The 20,242-nt window shown below is 41.6% G+C and overlaps 1 protein-coding gene and 1 long non-coding RNA gene across 4 annotated transcripts in view; one reads left to right on the top strand and one right to left on the bottom strand.

Annotated features, from left to right (window-relative positions):
* Positions 1-20,242, bottom strand: part of NKAIN3 (sodium/potassium transporting ATPase interacting 3) — a 412,976-nt gene that overhangs the window by 131,671 nt on the left and 261,063 nt on the right. The gene's annotated exons all lie outside the window — the stretch shown is intronic.
* Positions 4,153-19,885, top strand: LOC137661201 (uncharacterized). Of its 3 annotated transcripts, none has more exons than XR_011047839.1 (5): positions 4,153-4,258; positions 12,451-12,592; positions 14,033-14,238; positions 17,114-17,315; positions 19,749-19,885. It is a non-coding gene; the product is annotated as an uncharacterized lncRNA (long non-coding RNA). The 3 variants fall into 3 exon arrangements; XR_011047837.1 differs by lacking the exon at positions 4,153-4,258 and adding an exon at positions 8,054-8,429; XR_011047838.1 differs by lacking the exon at positions 4,153-4,258 and adding an exon at positions 10,226-11,170.

The following is a 20,242-nucleotide window of genomic DNA, read 5'->3' as shown; positions in this document are numbered from 1 at the left end:
TGGATAATGCTAAGGAATATCAACGACAGTTCATTCAAGTCCAAAGAGAAATTTTACTTCAAAGTATTTGCCACAGAAGATGAATACATGATACCAAAAAACCTCAAACATTCTTTTAAAAATAGCATGAAAATAAATTATTCAACAATTCGCTACATTTCTTCACTAACTTTCCATCACTTATAGCTTAAAATTTCTGAAGTCAAATGTGCAGAATGAGTAAGGAAAATAATATTAATTTTTCTCATGAGATATAATTCTTCTCACCCGATGTAATTTGAAAGCAAATTGGGTTAGCAAAGTTAGGTTGTCCAATAGTCCAACATCAGCTCTAGTGTATTCAGAAATATCAGAAGTATCTGTGAAATCAAATCAAACAAAAGTCGCTGTTTCTCTGAACAGCATCCACCTTATCTGCATAAGGAAAGATATAGACATGAATCTGGCAGAACGGTGACTCTCTTGTGGTATGAAGTCACATTTTCCTAAGACAAAAAGGCTATCACCAGTATTTGTCCTCACGGAAATGGCTTCCAAGGGAGAGTAAATGTTAAGAATATTTATTACGCTAAGATAACCGAATTATTCTTTCAAAGATACAGGTTTCAAGAACAGTTTAAAAAAAAAGTTCCCATGCATACCCGAAGAGAAAGATATGATGTAGGGTTATGTTTAGTCTATTGAATCCAGCTCATGGGTATGAAATTGAAATGCAACAGCTATGAAATTGCTGAGATTAAGTGACAAATGGACAGAGCAATAGTGTATTTGATTTCTCTACCACATTGGAGTCCAGGCTCAGGACAAAACCAGAAATAAATGTGGTGGCTTTCTCCTAGGATTTATTAAAAAAGATCAAAATCCTAATGTTATTCTGAATTGTTTTTTCCCAATGAAACAATAAAAAAAGTTTTCCTGGTTCATAACAGTAGATGTATCACACACTCCAGTCTGATGTACCACACCCTCTAATCTGCTGGCTTTTCCTGGCAGCAGTGGCTGTGTTCACCATGTTGTGCTTGATAAAGAGGCACAAATCGACATAGCACCCCTATGAAAACGAAACCCTTCAATAAGTTCATGGACAAAATAGGAAAATACTACATTGTGCTCTTATATAGTACGTCTTTCTTGACTGACTGTAGTGAAGCAAAATGGAAACAGGAATTCCTCCCTGAGGAAGACAGATTGACGGTTTCTGTTATTATACTCAGGATGAGGATTTGATCTTCTAGCCACATTTTAAAAAAACTCTGGAAAACTTGCCCTCTGTTGCCTGGTATCACATTTAACTTTCTACAAAATCCATAAACAACACTGTCTCTTGACTTATGGATGCAAACAGAAGGACGACCGTTGGCTAACTGAAAAATAACATAACTGTTTTTAACAAATAACTTTTGTTGTACCAGCAGGAATTTTCAAATAAAGGAAAAGCAACTTTGACATCAAACACCAACTGATATGGACCTTATCTCCATATAAATAATGGTATATCTCCTTTTGGATGACAAAGGACTGCATACGTCTACTCCCTGTAAAGCTCTACAAGCACACATATTCTCAGATCCATAAATACAAAATGATGGAGAATGTCATACTCAAGTAATCAGGTGTACTTTGAAGTTACCAGCAGCATCTTTATATAATCAACATTGGCAAAGATTACATTTATGTAAATTAACTTTCTAAATGGCTATTGCAATAAATACCTGCGGAACTAAATTTCAGAGAAATTACAGCTTTAATTTAAAGCACTTGGGGGAATTTTCCTTACCCATTTTATTTTTCAATTCATGTATAAACATGAAAAAAATCATTAATAATTCTATGAGAAATGCTTTATACATCCTGAGCAATTAACTATTTCTGCAGGACATTTGTCAGCCACATTTGAAATAATCCATTTGTTCAGTTACTAATTATCATGCAACCTACAGTTTTTAGATCTCATGAAAATGGTGACTTTTAGAATACAGAAAAAAAAAGGGATAATTATGTACTACTAAGGGTACTGTGTCATCAATTTTTACAATATAATTAGAAAGATGTTACATTATTGTATAGAAAAATAAGAGCTGACAGGCAGTGAGGCTGCATAATCAGGACCTCACCCCAGCGGTGATGTCAGATGTAAGGCCAAAGAGCAAATCATTTCCTCTCCCAGAAAGAGCAAGCAGGGAGTGCACTCCCACACTGCTGTTACTGATATGAAATAGGATTTACGCGCAATCAGGGAAACCAGATTCAGGTGTTATGGCCAAGGGTATGACTTTTAATACCATTGCGAGCACCTAAGAACACTGTCAGGAAGAAATACCCCAAGTGCTTCATAGACAGAACCATACATGGGAAGGCAACGCAAAGTTCTTTTTGAGCATCTCAAGCTAGTTGTTAGTTTCTAGCAACCCAAATCTTAATCATGATTAGCTTCATGGCTAAATAACTCCTTGTTACTAGGAGTTACTCTGAAACACTGAAAACATTCCAAAACACCGAAAAGTTTGGCCAACAGCTGAAGAAGGCATGGTTTTAAATCATTCAGATCCCCTCTCTGCATCTCTGATGCTCTATCCAAACTAAAAAAGGAGCCATAACCAACAATCTTCCACACTAACTTTCTGGATTACAAAAAGAGATGCTACAAGTTCCCCCTCAAAAATATTAAGTGAATTTTCTTTACAAATTTTAGGTATAGAAACTCCTACCACAGCCATGAGGATAATGTGTACCTGCCAGATGAGAAAGATCAGAAAGGAGAGCTTCTTGAGCTGTTTTATCCTGTACCCCACTCTCAGCAGAAAGGACTTTTGAAGGGGTCACAAGAGCTATCAAGACTGGCTTTCTACAACCATGGGCAACTACACACAGATTTTTAGTTCAGAAAGGTCCGCTTGATTATCTTTCTACCTATTCCCATATCTGTCCATAAAACCCTTCCCAGAGCTTTGTAGAAAACGTAAGACCTGCAGTACAGAAGACCAAAAACTGCAAAAATATAACTTAGTTACTCTGAGATCATCACGGCGCTGACCAGTTTGAATGTATAGATTTACTTCAAGAAATTACCTTGTATCCAGATCCCTTCACCTTGTGCTTTCACAGACGATTTCTCAAATTAAAATTAGGAGTTCTACAATGCCATCAATGCCATGTAATGCTCTGTTCCTCTAGAGCAGTTTTTTTTTGTGTTTTGTTTTGTTTTTTTTAAACTGTATTTTCAGAGTATCTTTCATGGTGTAATAGCTGACACAGACAACATTTTTTCCAATACAGTTTATTCATTTTCCTTTTCTTACGCTTCTTTGGGGAAAAATATTTGACTCTGGGTTTGTACCAACAACGAAGGATCAGCTGTGTTCCTGCCACGCCTCCCATCTCTGAAACAGAGCTGACATCTCAGTCCCAGTGTGTAGGACTCCATTTGGGGATGAAGAATTATAAGGCCAAGGGCAATCTATTTTATTTTATTGTATATATTATGATCTTCCAGCTGGGCTCCTGGCAGGCTGACAGAGTAAACCTCAGCTGGGAAAGATTTGGGGCATCTGAGCCTTATCTTATTTATGTATATTTATACCTGCCAAATGTTATCGCATACTTGTCCCCATGGCCCTGATCTCTCCTGAAATACCACCCTTTGCTTGCTGCAACAGGGGAGGAGGTTATTTTCACTTCCGTCTTGTGTAGAGGGGTTTTTGGAGCAGAATGGTCATGTAATGAGCCAGAAGTATGAGAGTATGGAGTGAAGGCCTAGCTGCGTGAGAAGATTCATGTAGCTAGTGTCAACAAGCCGACCTTCGAGAGATGAGGAAAAACAGCAGCTGAGCAAACAAGAATTGAGGGAGTAGCCGGTGGGAGCCGAACACAGAGGAGAAGAAACAAGAACTGATGGAGCCAATTAAGGAAGGACCAGTGGCAGAGCAGTGACCAATCAACACATCAAAGAAGAGTATGTTTAGTAATATTAACGAATAGCAATGCACATGCTTACAGCCAGGGAAAGTACAAAATGTATAAAAGGGACAGCTTATGCTTAATAAACGTCTTCACTTTGATTCACATTGGATTTTGTGGAGGCGTGTTCCTTCTCCTCAGATGGTGACCCTGATGAGACGCTGATCGACGGCAAGTTCGGGGAATAGCCCAGAAGGAGGTACACCGGCTGGAGTACGGCTCAGCAGGTCTGAAGACCGGGGCGAGACGGAGGACGACTCGCAAGAAAAGAAAAGAACGTTGCAACGGGACACTTAGTGAGGTGAGCAGCCGGGGGAAAAAGGAGATGGGCCAAAATATTTCTAAAGAAGAAAGTGCGATAGTAAGGCTTCTCCTACATATCCTCTCTAAGAGAGGAGTGAAACATGATGAGCATTTGCTCCGGAGACTGTTAGTTTGGTGTCGAGAGCATGGGTTCCCTTCGGACCCCCAGAGCGCTTTTAAGGTGGACACTTGGGAAGATATTGGAAAGGGTTTATGGGACGCGATAAGCAGTGGGGAAAAGGAGGCAATAGAACTGGCAGCTGCATGGAGGGCTGTTCTTACTGCTCTTCAAGAAATGAAAGCAGAGAGGGCTGTTGCAGCAGGGGCTTTTACGGCTCTGCGTCCAACAGAGGTTAACCCTGGGGCGAGAGGTCTTCGTGTTTTTGGTCAGCCGCCAATACCGTTTTTTTCAAACCCCTCCGCACCACCAGAAGAGCAGGAGAAAATTGAAATACCCCCTAAACCAACAGGGGAGCCCCCTAAACCGGGGGAAATGGAGGTTGATGAGCATCAGCCCGAGCCTACCCCCCCACCCTTCAAGCCTCCGCGAGCCGCCAATCTCGCAAATCGCGCCGAATACGAATATCCCCCTCTGCCCCCGTCGTCTCCCCCATCGCCTGCCGGCGGTCCAGGGAAATTTAAGGATCCGGTGGCTTGGGCGGAAAAATTGTTAGCAAAATTACAAGACCTGGAAAGACGACCTTAACTGAGCGACAACATAAGGAGGAGCAGAGGAGAGAAGAAGAAAGGGAACGCCTACGTGGGGGGGCCAGGGGGGCCAGGGAGGATGCTGAGGCGGCTGTGACTAGCCGCATGAGAAATATGGATGGGAATGTTGGTATGCACTCTGTCATGGGGGACGGGGGAGGAGACGATCTGCGATTACAGTGGCGAGGAGTTATACAGAATGCGCTAGTGGAGGGGGAGATTCTGCCCACAGCTTTCCCAGTTATTTTGGGAAATTGGAGAGAACCACCGCGCTGGGTAGGATTACAGTGGGAGATTGTTAAGGAGGCACGGAAAGCGGTACAACAAAATGGGTTGCATGCACCTTATACCCAAGCATTTATAAATAGTATCTTTATGTCTACACTTTTAACACCTTTTGATTTTAAGCAATTGATGGCGATGATTTTAACCCCGATGCAGGAACTCTTGTGGCGGACGAGGTGGCATGACGCAGCACAGGCTGCAGCGGTGGAAAACCTGGGGAGGGGAGATAATGATCCTCTTTTAGGGATAACATTTGACCAACTGGTGGGAGAAGGGCAGTTTAGTGATCCACAACGACAGGCACGACTTAGACCAGAAGCCTTGGCACTTACTGCCACCTTAGCCCGAGAGGCTTTTAAAACCCTCCCAGAAGATGGGAAAGTAATTCCTGCCTATACAAAAATAAGGCAAGGTCCATCTGAGCCTTATATGACATTTTTAGAAAGATTGCGTGAAGCATTGGAAAGGGCATCGCTGACCGATGTAGCTCGAGAGGTGTTGCTAATGTCGTTGGCAGTCGACAATGCTAATCCTACTTGTAAGCGCATTTTACAGACATTACCCAAAAATTCTAGCCTGGCAGAGATGATGGATGCGTGTGAGCGCGTAGGAACAACGGAAGAAACAGCAGGATACATGGCGTCAGCCTTTGCGGCTGCGGTGAAAGCTCTAGTACGATCAGGGAGAGGCGATCAGGGACCAAAATGTTACAACTGTGGCAAACCGGGACACCTTAAGGCTCAATGCCGAGTAAAAAGTCACGAGTTTGCAGGGACCTGCAATCGCTGCCGGAAATACGGTCACTGTGCAGATGAATGCCGATCTAGATTCACTAAGCAGGGAACTCGGCTGGGAAACGGGGGGCGAGCGCGAGGAGACCCAGCACGATGACACAAAACAGGTCTTCCACCCGGGCTGCCTGGATGGCATCGCCGCCGCCACAAGAGGGAGTGCTGGGGTGGACATTGCCACAGCAGTAGAGGTGACTCTGATAGACCCGCAAGTACAATGTATACCCACCGATATGAAAGGCCCACTGGGTCACGGGTTGAGTGCCTTACTTATCGGGCGATCCTCTACGACCCGAAAAGGTCTTTTCGTTTTACCCGGTATAATCGATGCCGATTTTACAGGGGTCATATCTATTATGGTATGGACCCCCCTGCCACCAATTCATATACCCAAAGGAGAAAAAATTGGACAACTGGTCCCCTTTAAATCAGCTGTGCCCACAGCTGGGAATCAGATAAGAGGGGCTGGGGGTTTTGGATCAACAGGCCAGGCTGACATTTATCTGGCAATGGATATCAGCAAGGCAAAACCAACAGAACGGGTAACACTAAAAGAACCTGGTGGGAAAACTTGCGTGGTAATTATGCTGATTGATACTGGAGCAGACGTTACAATAATCAGTCAAGCAGCGTGGCCTCATTCGTGGCCATTGGAGATCCCCCCTATGCCCATTTTGGGGGTCGGGGGAATACAGACCACTAAAATCAGTACAAATGTGATTTGTTGCAAATTGCAGGATGGGAGTACCTGTACAGTAAGACCATATGTGATGCCTGTCCCCATTTGTTTACTGGGGAGAGATGCATTAAGTCAATTAGGGGCACGTTTGGTAACTAACAGTGAGGGTTTTTAGAGGCGGCCATTGATGAAGGGCGACCAATCCTAAAACTAACCTGGAAAACAGAAACCCCAGTTTGGGTTGATCAATGGCCGCTGTCTGCAGAAAAAATTGCCCACCTTGAAAGCTTGGTACAGGAGCAACTGGAAAAAGGTCATATTGAGCCCACAACAAGCCCATGGAACACCCCAATATTTACTATTCCGAAAAAAAGTGGCAAATGGCGTTTGTTACATGACCTTCGAAAAATCAATGAGGTCATGGATGATATGGGAACCCTACAACCAGGGCTCCCATCCCCCAATATGATCCCTAAAGATTGGGACATTTTAATCATTGACTTAAAAGATTGTTTCTTCACCATCCCTTTGCACCCTGATGACTATCAGAAATTTGCTTTTTCGGTGCCATCAGTGAACAAAGCTGCACCTATGAAACGCTATCATTGGGTTGTGTTACCACAAGGAATGAAAAATTCACCGACAATGTGTCAAATGTATGTGGCCTGGGCACTTGCTCCTGTGCTAGGAATTTTCCAAATTTGATTATATACCATTATATGGATGACATTCTAATAGCAGGGAAACAATTGGATAAAAACCAATTGATTAATACACTGCAGACTGAACTAGCAAAAGGTGGATTGCAAATAGCCCCAGAAAAGGTACAACAGGAGGAAAACTGGAAGTACCTTGGGTGGGAAATTACCAAAACAACTGTTAGACCCCAAAAACTAGAAATTCGTGTGAATATCAGTACTTTAAATGATGTACAAAAACTGTTGGGAGACCTCAATTGGGTGCGAACCCTGTGTGGTCTCACCAATGCTGAATTGGCACCTTTGATGCAATTGCTAAAGGGAGGAGGCGGTGCAGATGCCCCCCGCACATTGACACAGGAAGCTGAGCAGGCATTGAAACACCTGAGTACCAAAATAGCTATGGCATACACTCACCGTTGGGACCCAGATTACAGTATTGGAGTATTGGTTATCAATCACGATCGCCACCCCCTGGCATTAATTATGCAGTGGGTGACTGACAAGGATCCTCTACATGTGCTGGAATGGATCTTTTTGCCTATGCAACCAAAACGTACCATCACTACGAAAGTAGAGGCCATAGCACAACTTGTAATGAAAGGAAGGCAGAGGGTTGTAGAGATAGCAGGCGTCGAACCTGCTTTTTTGGTTATTCCACTGGTTGCAGAGTATCTACAATGGGCATTACAAAATTCCATACCATTACAAGTTGCGTTATTGGATTATAGGGGTGAGTTGAAGGTACATCTACCCCCTCACAAATACTTCTCTGTGCTGCAATTGGGTCAATGGGAAGAATTACCAAAAAGGTCAGAACGTCCAGTCAGTGGTGTCACCGTTTTTACAGATGCTGGAGGCAAAGCTCAAAAAGCAGCACTAACATGGCTAGACAATGGGAAGTGGCATGATGTAATTTTATCTGACATTCAAGGGTCTACACAACAATTAGAATTGCGAGCTGTGGTGGAGGTCTTCCGGCGATGGAACACAGCACCTGTTAATGTGGTATGTGACTCTTTATATGTCTTAGGGATTGTCCAGAGGACGGAGCGTGCTCTGCTCAAAGAGATAGCTAATGAACAACTATACCAACTTTTTCATGAATTATGGCTTTTGCTGACAGAGCGACTGCATCCATATTTCATCACACATATCCGTAGTTACACAGGACTCCTGAAAGGCTTAGCTGAAGGCAATGCTTGGGCAGACAAACTTGTCGCACCTGCCTGGGCTGTGCCTTCAATTGATCGCTTCGCTCAAGCACAACGATCCCATGCCTTTTTCCATCAATCTGCTAAGGTACTGCGGCGTCAGTTTGGGCTACGCAGTGCAGATGCACGTGGGATAGTCCAGTCCTGTCCAGACTGTCAACATCTTGGGGGTGGTTTAGCACCTGGTGTCAACCCCCGCGGTACTGGACCGTTGGAGATATGGCAAATGGATGTAACACACATCCCCGAATTTGGACGGCTGAAATATGTCCACGTGAGTGTTGACTGTTTCTCCCTTGCTACCTGGGCTACAGCACAAACAGGCGAATCCAGCAAACACGTTCAACGACACATGCGTTCTGCTATTGCAGCCCTGGGCATTCCACAGACGATTAAAACGGACAATGGCCCAGGCTATGTGGCACGTGCCACACAGGACTTTTTCCAGCTGTGGGGTATAACACATGTAACAGGTGTCCCACATTCACCAATGGGACAAGCTATTGTGGAGCGCATGAATCAAACTCTGAAACACCTTTTACAAAAACAAAAAGGGGGAGAGCCAGGGCTATCTCCTCCTGACAGGTTGTGTAAAGCGCTTTATGTACTAAACTTTTTACGCTTGCCACAGGACTACTCTGTACCTCCAGCAGTAAAACATGGTGCAGGGTTAAAGGGAGGTATGGAGGCTTTTCAGAAAGAATGGGAACAAGCCAAAGTGATGGTAAAAAATGGGGTGACTGGTGTGTGGGAAGGTCCAATGAAATTAATAACGTTGGGTCGAGGGTATGCATGTGTCGTTACAGATACAGGAGCCAAATGGGTACCAGCTAAGTGGGTGAAGCCGTGGCTACAAAAACAACCTGAACTACAGGAGCCAACTCAGGATCTGCCTCAGAACACTGACCTCTCGAGAGATCCAGTGCCCTGACTGCAGGAAGTGTGAAAAAAGGTTTGCGTGGGAGGTATAGAAAAGGGAGCAAAAGGCGCAGTCATGATGAAGCAAGGGGTTGTTTTTTCTGTGTTAAGCCTGCTTTGGATCCTGGACCTGACAAAAGGTCATCAACCGATAGTCCTTCCACCTACACCATGGAAGGGGAGTCACAACGTTTGGGTGACTCTGATGCGGAGCTTGAACCAGACACAGTTTTGTGCCTCCTTAGCTCAGCCTGAACAACCCTTTCATACATTTCTAGTGGGGGTCCCCTTAAACAGTAAGGAGATAGTGGCAGGGTTGAATGTGCTGAAACAGAGCCTCTGTGAGAATGCAATGAAATGTGGCGAACATTGGGATTTATGGGACGATAGCTTGCCTGTCAGTCCCTTAGAGCCCCAAGAACTTGACATCCTAGGAACTTTAGAGGCAGAATCCTGTGTGTTTTTCAATTACACAGAGGGATCAAACATTTATCAGAACAACATAAAGAGATTACAAAATGTCACACCCAGTAATCCATTGTGGCAAAATGAATCTATCTCGTGTGCAAACGTAGGGCGCAGTCGAACAGAGCCAGCACCGGATTTGGCCATGCCTAGAAAATTACCAGAAGGTTTATTCCTAATTTGTGGAGATAGGGCTTGGCCAGGGCTGCCCAGTAAAAAACTGGGAGGTCCGTGTACCATAGGTAAATTAAGCTTACTAATGCCTACACGAAAGGTCATATTAAACCACACTAACCTACACAAGATTAAAAGAAGTGTCACTACCTTAGGGAAACAATGTAAAGATGAGGTAGAACTATGGTCTAGGACCAAAGTAGTTCTTTCTTCTATTTTTGCACCGGGTGTTACTGCTGCACAAGGACTAACACAATTGCGAAATTTAGCTTGCTGGGTTGCAAAAAGAGCTGATCAAACTTCTAGAATTTTAGGAACATTAGCCAATGATGTAGATAGTATCCGACATGCTACCTTACAAAATAGAGCTGCTATAGATTTTTTATTATTAGTGCACGGTCACGGATGTCAGGAGTTTGATGGGATGTGTTGCATGGATCTGAACGATCATTCCAAGTCAATTCATAAGCAGATCAAAGAGCTCATGGATGCCACACAGAAAATACGGGAACAGCATGGGTTCCTGGATGACTGGTTGGGTAATTTGGGAATTGGAGGGTGGCTGGTCAGATTGATTAAAATGCTATTGATGGGATTGTTTGTGATTTGTATTATCATCCTTGTATTACCGTGTTTATTCTCCTGCTTGCAAAGGGCCCTGCAGCGGACAATAAACACGGCCTTTCTGGCTCAAGAAAAGAAAGGGGGAATTGTAGAGGGGTTTTTGGAGCAGAATGGTCATGTAATGAGCCAGAAGTATGAGAGTATGGAGTGAAGGCCTAGCTGCGTGAGAAGATTCATGTAGCTAGTGTCAACAAGCCGACCTTCGAGAGATGAGGAAAAACAGCAGCTGAGCAAACAAGAATTGAGGGAGTAGCCGGTGGGAGCCGAACACAGAGGAGAAGAAACAAGAACTGATGGAGCCAATTAAGGAAGGACCAGTGGCAGAGCAGTGACCAATCAACACATCAAAGAAGAGTATGTTTAGTAATATTAACGAATAGCAATGCACATGCTTACAGCCAGGGAAAGTACAAAATGTATAAAAGGGACAGCTTATGCTTAATAAACGTCTTCACTTTGATTCACATTGGATTTTGTGGAGGCGTGTTCCTTCTCCTCAGTCTTGTAGGCACTCAGGTTTGCTAATGAAGTAGCCCAGATCTGAAATTGTTTCTCTACCTCATTCAGGCAACTATGGATATTGGCACTGTTTTCCTCTGGGAACAGCATGAACCCATTCTAGCTCCCTTTCCTAGGAACCAAGTCAACTAATTTCGGAGTATTACAAAGGCTTGTCTACCTGGCCTTCCTGCAAATCCTACGGTCTTCTCTGTGTGCACCACAAAAGATGGAATAACAGACAGACATCACTAACATTTGATGCTGAGTATGCAAAGCCATACTTTTAATAGCTCCAACTGAGAAAGCTAAAACTGTTTTAAAAGTACAGCTAAGTGGGAAAGTGAGGAGGAGGGGGAAAAGTTAATGGTGAAGGGGAAGAACAGCAACATCTACCTCTATTCTCCTCACTTGTGTTCTGACTCTGCATGGCAACAGAATCAGATTAGAACTGGAGAGAAATAGATTAGGAATAATACTGGGGCAGAGGAAGATGGATTGAGCTAGTGGAAGGCTTATGGGATAGGACAGAAAAAGGGCTAGAGCTGAAGGAAACAGCACTAGCAAATACGAGAAGATAGCAGTAGCAGAGAAGAATAGAAAAAAGCCAAAGGAAAAAAAAAAGATAAAAGGGATACAAAGAAAGATAGAGAGAGGTGAGCAGGGGAGAGAGAACACTACAGATAAAAATAGATCTAGGAAAGCAGGCCCAATTATAAAACAGGCTCCCTTACTTCCATGCTCATGCTGATGAAAAACATCCCCCTGGAAGCTACACTGACCTTCACAATCATGTGTCCTGCCAAACTCAGAATCACTTTTCTGTGTTCTGATGCATGCTCGCCTCTTTGCAAAATTACATTACTGAGATGAGCCATTAACAAAAAGGTACTTAAAATTCATTTGCGAGCATGTTCATTTCTTACCCCTCTGTCCTGTCTCTTCATTACCTCACTGTGCTGCAGACTCTTCTGTGGTCTTTATTTGCCCATGCTCAAAAAATTTTTACTAGTTTTGGAAACAAGATGGAAGTGGGATTGTTAGTCAGATTGATCCAAATTTAAGCTTTTAATGCTTTGAGTTCTTTGACTTACTGCTGTGCCATTGTAAAATTGCATTTAATTTTCTTTTTACAGATCTTCAAAAGCTGAGAAGCATGTAACCCCCTCACAAAGTACCTTTCTTGCCAAGCGTATGTAATGTAATCTGTCTCTGTAATATTTCATGTGTTCACGGATGATCTGGAAGAGAGAGTTTGTTATCAGCAATAAAGTTCAGGTAAGATGCCAAACTAGACGATGTTTCAAATAGCAGCATAGGAAATGGATTTATGTGCAGCTGGAGAGCTGGGAGTAGCTTAGAAGGATACTATATAAGGGAGAGAGGGTGAGAAGGGAACAAAAGGTCCTAAGAGGGAGACTGGGACTGTTAATCTTGATAGAAATGCAACACTGAAGGAATCAGGAAAAGACAGAGATGTCAGGGGAATACAAATTAGGTAGAGGATAAGGCTCCTGCATGGTGGAATGGGACTGAGAAGTGAGGAGGAGAGGACAAAAAGGCGGAGGGAGAAGAGACAGAGACAGATTGAGGAGGACAGAAAAGAAAGTAGCTAACACTTCACCTCCCCAGAGCTCTGTGCTTCCTGAAGCACATTCACCTCTGCCTGCAAATGGAGTCCAAAAACTCATTCCCCTGCAAAACCCATGGGCAAAATCTCTTCTCCCACTCCATTTCTGGTCCACCAAGATGCCAAACCACTTTTTCTAGCTGCTGTTCTACTAATTACAGTGGCACAGGTCTATGCCAGGGATCAGAAAGCTCAAATCTAAATAACAATCCATGTGTTAATATTATTAAACACATATAGCTGTGCTAGAGAAGTATAACAAAGCCCTTCAATCAAAAACAAAATTTCTGTTTTGTTTTGGTGAGAAATTGGTACTGCAAAATTTCCTCTTGTCCAACTAGAAAAAAACAGTAACTAAATTTTAAAAAAATAGAATGGCATTCTAAATATTCTGTATATGGAAACCTCAAAACAACCTGGATTAGCTTTAATAATTTATTTCCCTTTCTTAGTTTATGTAAAACAGTGTCATGTAAGACTGACACAAAACCTGAAGCTAAGATGTCAACTGAAATCCATACACTCCTGGAATTTCATTCTGTGGGTGGAACATTTTCTGCTGGAGAACCTTTTTTTTCAGAAATTCCTGTCCAGCTGCTAGTCAGCTGCAGAGCTGAGATGCAATGCCAGGCTGCTCCTTTTGTGTCCAGACCCAGGCCAAGGAGGAACTGGGGCAATAGTGACAGTTCCCACAAAGAAGCCCTTTGTGGTTCCAAAGCAGGTTGCATGCAGCAGAGACCATTTAATTTTGTTGTGACTTTTTGCTGTACATGACTAGTGCAGAGTGCGCAATTTCACGCTGACAAAGTCAGAGGAAGATTTACCATTTGGGAGTAATCAAAGAGGTGGCCGTCTCCTCCCAGTCCTGATGTCTTGGCAATGAAGTGATTGCTCAGCTCCCCCAGTCTCTCTTGTAGCTGCAGGTGGTTCACACTGGAGACCTTTCACAGTATGACCCACCATGTAATAAAATAAACCTAAATACATTCAGTATTAAATCATCGCCCTGCATCCCACTCCACACTATCCACAGTTGTAAAAAAACAAAACCAAAACCCAACTCATTTGGTCTCCTTCTCTCCTACCAGGTTTGTGCCTGAGGGCTGGTCTCCAGTTAGTGGCATTCCTGGTTCAGGCTGACAGACCACATCTCTCGCCTGTCAGAGGAGGAGGGCAGCCCTTCTCCTCACCTCCCCACCTACGCACAGGGAAGAGGCTCTCCAAAACATGAGGAGCCACATTAAAACCAAGGAAAGAAAGGAGACATCGTTCCACTGCCACCTTCTGGAGCTTGGTAACAATTTCTAGCAGTTTCCTTTACGTCCTCTGTCTGCTAGAGTAGTAGTAAAAAACAGATAGAAAGAAAAAAAGTAGAAAGACGTAATCGTAGAGGGCTAAGTATCTCAGCCAGGAAGAAACAGAAAATCTCCCAGGGGAGGATCAAAAGCAGGGGGAGGAAAATGATGCTGAGCAAAAAACCTGAGAATAAGAAATTCCTCCTTGAAGAGGAAGGAGACTAGAGTAAAATATCAGTGTGTTCCTTAAAAAATAGAGAATAATATACCATAGATAGAAAAATGTGGAAAATTAATTAAAGGGAACTGTGATATGAGGAATAGTAAGTGAGGAAGTGATATAAAAGAGTAGAAAATAAAGGCTAGATATGTATAACAAAATTTATTGTTTAATGTCAATTCTAAGTAAAATTTCAGTTCTACTAGAAGTGTGTTTCCCTCTCTCCATGAATTTACCCAGTTTGTGCAGGTGGGGAGATTGTAGTAGTTTATAGACCTTGAAAGGGTTTACACGCTAATTGGGTGAGAAAGAGGAGTGAAACAGAAGTAAAGCAGTGAAATGGTTTTTGTAGAAAGCCTTGCAGATGCTTAAGGAAAACTGAGAAACCTTAGCTTCTGAAGATAACTAATTAAAAAAAGAGGACAAAGCACTGTGTAGAGAATATATTGTCAAAGACTAAGACAGACCGAGGACATAACTGGCTTCTGGTAATGGACTTCTTCACTCCCTGTGTAGTTTTATGTTTCCATACTCCTGTGATTTTGGGTGCACAGTCTATGTTAAGAAAACAAAAAAAAAAAAAAGCATTTGCATGTAGAAATATCATTTGCATGTTAAAATTGGGTAGGAAGGAACCTATTTCATCTGCATGCACTTATCTACACGTAGATGGGGCTTCTGTGGTATAAAAACCAGTTCATAAAGACTTGAGGGCTTAAATGCGGAGGCCAAGTTGACGATCATTTACAAATTAAATGACACTGACTTTTTCATTGTAATCTTTGAAATTTCTTTTTTTTTTTTTTCATAACTTTGTGGCCAAGAACCATATTACTTCCAGAGAAGCAAAGATGGCAGAAGGGCATATCAGAGAATAGTTTAAAGCATATGGAAACCAAAGGCACTCAGAATAAAGGCTGAGAACACTGGGATTTGCTTGGCCACAGATTGCTGCTTTAAACCTCACAGAAAAATAATTGAAGAAAACAGATCATTACCGATACACTGAAAACACAATTACTTCAGTTTCTTCTGGCAATATTGCAACTTCGAAGGTCAGAGGAGAAAATAAACAAATATATTAAAATAATAATAATAATAATAATAATAATAATAATAATAATAATAATAATAATAATTCGGCTAGAAATTATATTGGAAATTCTGTAGCTCTATTGTAGGGTTTAGTGCAGACTAACAGAAAGAATTAATAAAAAAGAGGAGGCTGCAAATGCATCATGCTCCGTGAGGAATTAGCAGCATCTCAGTGTAATTTGCGGCTGCCACAGCAGCAATTGTTTCAGAGACCCAATTCTTGTTTCTTATTCAGAGAACAGAGATGAATTGGATCCAAGGGAAATAAGATTCTCTCTTAAACTAAGAGTTTCAAAAGTAATAAACCACAATTTTGGGCAAAATAGTATCTTTATTGTATATTTTGAGGACTAGTGCTTACACTGTTTGTTCCAGTCTTGCTTGTGTTGGCTGCATGTTATTTAATGCAGGGGTGGTTTAAAGCTCTGCTTTTAGGCTGTCACTGAGTACAGATGCACATGCATCCACCTCCAGGCAATTTACACATGCAGAACACGTTTGTGTGATCATATGGGTAAGAGCAAATGGCAGAACTTTATATAGCTTCTGGCAAAAAAGTAGGTATGGCCTAGTAAAAATTTACTCTCTGGGACACACCAGAAGTAGAAGGTATCAGTAAAAAAAAAGAGAATCACGATAATAAATGTTGTGAACCAAGTGAATTTTTAGTAATAGATGAAATCCAATAGTCCAAAAGTCTTTCACTCAGGGAATGAAAAAATACGCATGCTATAGAACGATCATTTGGAAATAGCTGAGTTTAGCTAGGAATGGAAGTGCCAGTCTATTTTGGAACGACTCAGAAATGTCAGTGCAAAAAGGAAAAGGCAGCTGTGATCCACCAGAGGTAATTCCCAAAGAAAAAGGGAGGCTGTGACACAAAGCACTGGTGGGACCTCGCCGGGTCAGGTCACCTATGTTCAGTTCAGACCATCCCCGCTCAGAAGCAAGAGCAGATGCAAAGAAGATTGACAGGGCTGCTCAGGGGAATCTGGAAGTACTGAATGAAAGAAGATCAGAGGACTGGCATGTTTAGGCCATGCAAAATGAAGGCTAAAAGGTTTATGCACTGATCAGGGGAAAAGGGGGAGGGAGGAGAGGAAAATGCTGGTATCAGAGGCAGCATGAGGGGAGGTATCAGCAGGAACCCACCCCCATAACTAACATCAGCCAGTTTTCTATGACCTTTTATTAGCGTTAGGATCAGAATTAGGGTCAGAAGCCAAAATTTAGGATCTAGAGGAGACACACAGGAAGCTCCCTGGCATATGTTCAAGCTGTGGGTGCCCAGTGCCTCTGAAATCAGATCACTTCCTTGGTGCCTTCCTCAAACAGCCCAGCTACATGAAATTAACCTTAACTCTCACCATGAGTAAAATGAGGCTATTGCAACCTAACACAGCTTTGAAAATCTGCAAATTATACACATCCCAGGTTGCAAAGATTAACAAATCAGTGAAAGGAAGCAGATCATTATTTTTTATTTCTAATTATTTAATTTTACACTAAAACATAAATATTTTAATGATTTACATATTTTTAATACAAAAATTTTAAAGTCATTCTGGATATATGAATCTACCGAAGGCAACGGGGTCCAGAAGCAAATATACAGAAATCTCCATGCTCTTCATTATGGAAGAAAGACTTGTGACTTTTCAAATAAAGTTAAAATACAGCACTCAGAAGACTTATGGAATATGCAACTGCAGCTTCTCCTGAATGCAGAAACAAGAAGAGACTGAAACAAGTTATCTAAAGGTAAAGCACATCATAGTATTTTAATTTGAAATGTCAAAGTGATATGATTTAGAAGGAAGAACTAGGAGAGGATCCATAAAACAGAAAGTATTATTGTTTTGTCCTTTCATGACACTACTTTTCTCATTCCATTAAAGTACTCAGAATCTTAAGATGTGGTCTCTAAGTTCCATCCAGTAAATATGTGATACTGTCATGGATTCATCTTCGATCTGTGTTTAGGTTAGAAGGGCAGTATTAATTTCTGAGTGAAAATCTCTGAGGATAGAACCTTTGTGAAATCACATGTCTGACATGCTTAGCCTGTACAGGACTGAAAAGTACCTCTTAAATTACTTCAAATCTATATAGGTTTTCTCCCCATACTCTGCTTTATTAGCTTGAAAAGGGGAGGAGAAGGCAGCTCTGACTTCCCACGGTACAGCTGTTAGTAAACGTAATGCACTGGCCCAGTAGTTAAATACTCAGCAGGATTTAAGACAGCTCCATCCATCATAGCACAGCTCCTTCCATACAACTGTACCAACCAAATGGATGCAAAATAATGGTTGCTCCAAGCAGTCAAAAGAAAGAAGAGAGTGAAAGCATGATATAAAATCTCTGGACGCTTTAGCACTTCTTGGAGATCTTTCTCCTTCTCACTCTGCTTCAAGTTAATTTATTTGCTATTCTCACAATATTTACTTCTATAGGAGAGACATTAGGGTGAACATTGCATTTCAGGGCATACTAAGACTTTCTCATCTGAACTGAGATTACAATAAAGAAAACAGGGTTAAGCAGGACTGACAGCAAACAAAATGAATACAAGCAGGCAGATCTTGGTCTCTGGTCCAAACAGTGGATGCAGAGTTGCATTTTTTTGTTGTTGTTCTGAAGATGAACAAGAAAAAAAAAATCAAACAAGTAATTTTTCTACAGTTTCCTCACTTAAAGGAAAGTTAAAAATGTTACTTAAATTAATGCCAGAGAGAACAAGAGAACATAGTCTTTTATTCAGTCTATTAAGTCTCAGAAATAGCAAGGTGGAACATTCTTACTTTGTCCTGTTAAAGATCCATTTTACAGAAAACATTCAGAATTTTTATACAAATGGGTATATGAACAGCCATGACTTTCCTTAGTGGCTTTTTACCTAACAGAACTTAACATTTTATTTGAATAAATTATTTTACAACTTATTTACTTACCAGTATTTGTGTCTGAACCATTTAACTGGAACTTTCCAGAAATAGTTCAAATTAAGATAATTCAAATATCAGGTCTGGAAATGATCATCATAAATAGCTTAAAAAAAAATAAAATTACCACTTTTATTTACAATAACTGTGAACAGTAGACAAAGGGCTCAAATGTAATAAATTCAGTTTTAGTAGGACTAATCAGTTGCTTTCCCAAGCCAGATGAGAATGATCAACACCTGGGAACCAATTATCATTAACGCATCTCCACACTGTCACATAAGTGGTATTTTCAGTCATTTAAAAAGCCTTAGCCAAATGTTAACTTATGCATTAGGCCCTTGCTGCCTTGAACCGACATTTCCCAATCACATGCTATGGACTGGCAAGGAGTTTTTGCACACAGCGTAATCTCTCAGTAAAAGCACGTAGGCTTTTGCTCAAATGCATCTAACCATAAAAACTTTCACTTACTCAACCAGGAAGATTCTGCCTCTACATGATCAAACGTTCTGTTAAGCCTTGATGAGAAAGTACTAAGCATGGAGTAAATTGTGTGTGATGGCTTTGGGAGAGCACTGTTCCTCATTTGGTCCAGCAGACCATACCACAATATCCCCTTCATAGAGTGAAGCTGTTCATGACTGCAAGGAAAGAAGTCTGTGCTGTAATGCATCATTAAGTCAAATTAACCTAATCATCCACCTGTTAAGCAAACAAAATGAGGGAAAACCTCATCCTCAGCAAGTTCCCTTGAATGCAATAGTCAGGGAATGGCCGCATCATGCCAACAGTTCCTTAATATCATTAGCTAACTTTCAGTTCTTTTATAGCCAAGTAATGTACTTCGCTCCTAACGTCTCAGCTCATTTATTACGGCCAAATACAAGTTCTTTCTCAAAATTAACTGTAACAGAAAAATTGTACTTCTTTTGAATGCTTTGTCTGTTTTCATGGGAAGCGGAATGTGTTTCTTTGAAAAAAAACCACACACATAAATAAATAAATAAATAGATATATAAATAAAAATCCCCAAGCATAAATATTTACTATTGAAGATGCCACTATGGTACTTGCCACATTCAGTTTGCTTGTGTTATCCCCCACGCCATTTGGGCTTGGACTGCTACATGAAACTACATTTTTCTTTATTTACCTCCTCTTCCCAACCAGTGACAGGATGCACTGGGAACTCCCAGCCTTTGCTTGTTCAGAGTGAGGACTAATTTGCTTTTCTTCCTTACCAACACAGCATTGTGAAGACAGAAGAACTAACTGAGGTTATTCTTCTTCCTGTAAGACTGGTTAGTGACTGAACTTTAAAGGAAGGCGTATGAAATTGCAACAGGCTCCTTATTAGAAAATAAACTACCACCTATGAAAATTGAATCCTAGTCCTACTTTGGTTTTACAAATGGAATCATCACACTTCTAAGTCCCGCAACAATGTTTTTGTTAATGTGTTCTGACACTGGATAGTTTTATTATTCATATAAACATGGTACCTTTCCTGTTTTGCTGATTTATTGTATCAATAGTATACAGTTTTCCTAACTGGTGGAGAAGTATTTTATTTATATAGAAGAACTATAGGCCTGTCAGCCTGACCTCGGTGCCAGGCAAGGTGATGGAACAGATCATCCTGAGTGCCATTACACGGCACATGCAGGACAATCGGGGCATCGGCGCCAGCCAACATGGATTCATGAAAGGCAGGTCCTGCTTGACCAACTTGATCTCCTTCTA

Source organism: Nyctibius grandis, chromosome 3 (genome assembly GCF_013368605.1).
Source record: "Nyctibius grandis isolate bNycGra1 chromosome 3, bNycGra1.pri, whole genome shotgun sequence".
NCBI lineage: Eukaryota > Metazoa > Chordata > Aves > Nyctibiiformes > Nyctibiidae > Nyctibius > Nyctibius grandis.
Note: the sequence above shows the minus strand (reverse complement) of the source record. Positions and strands in the feature narration are given on the sequence as shown.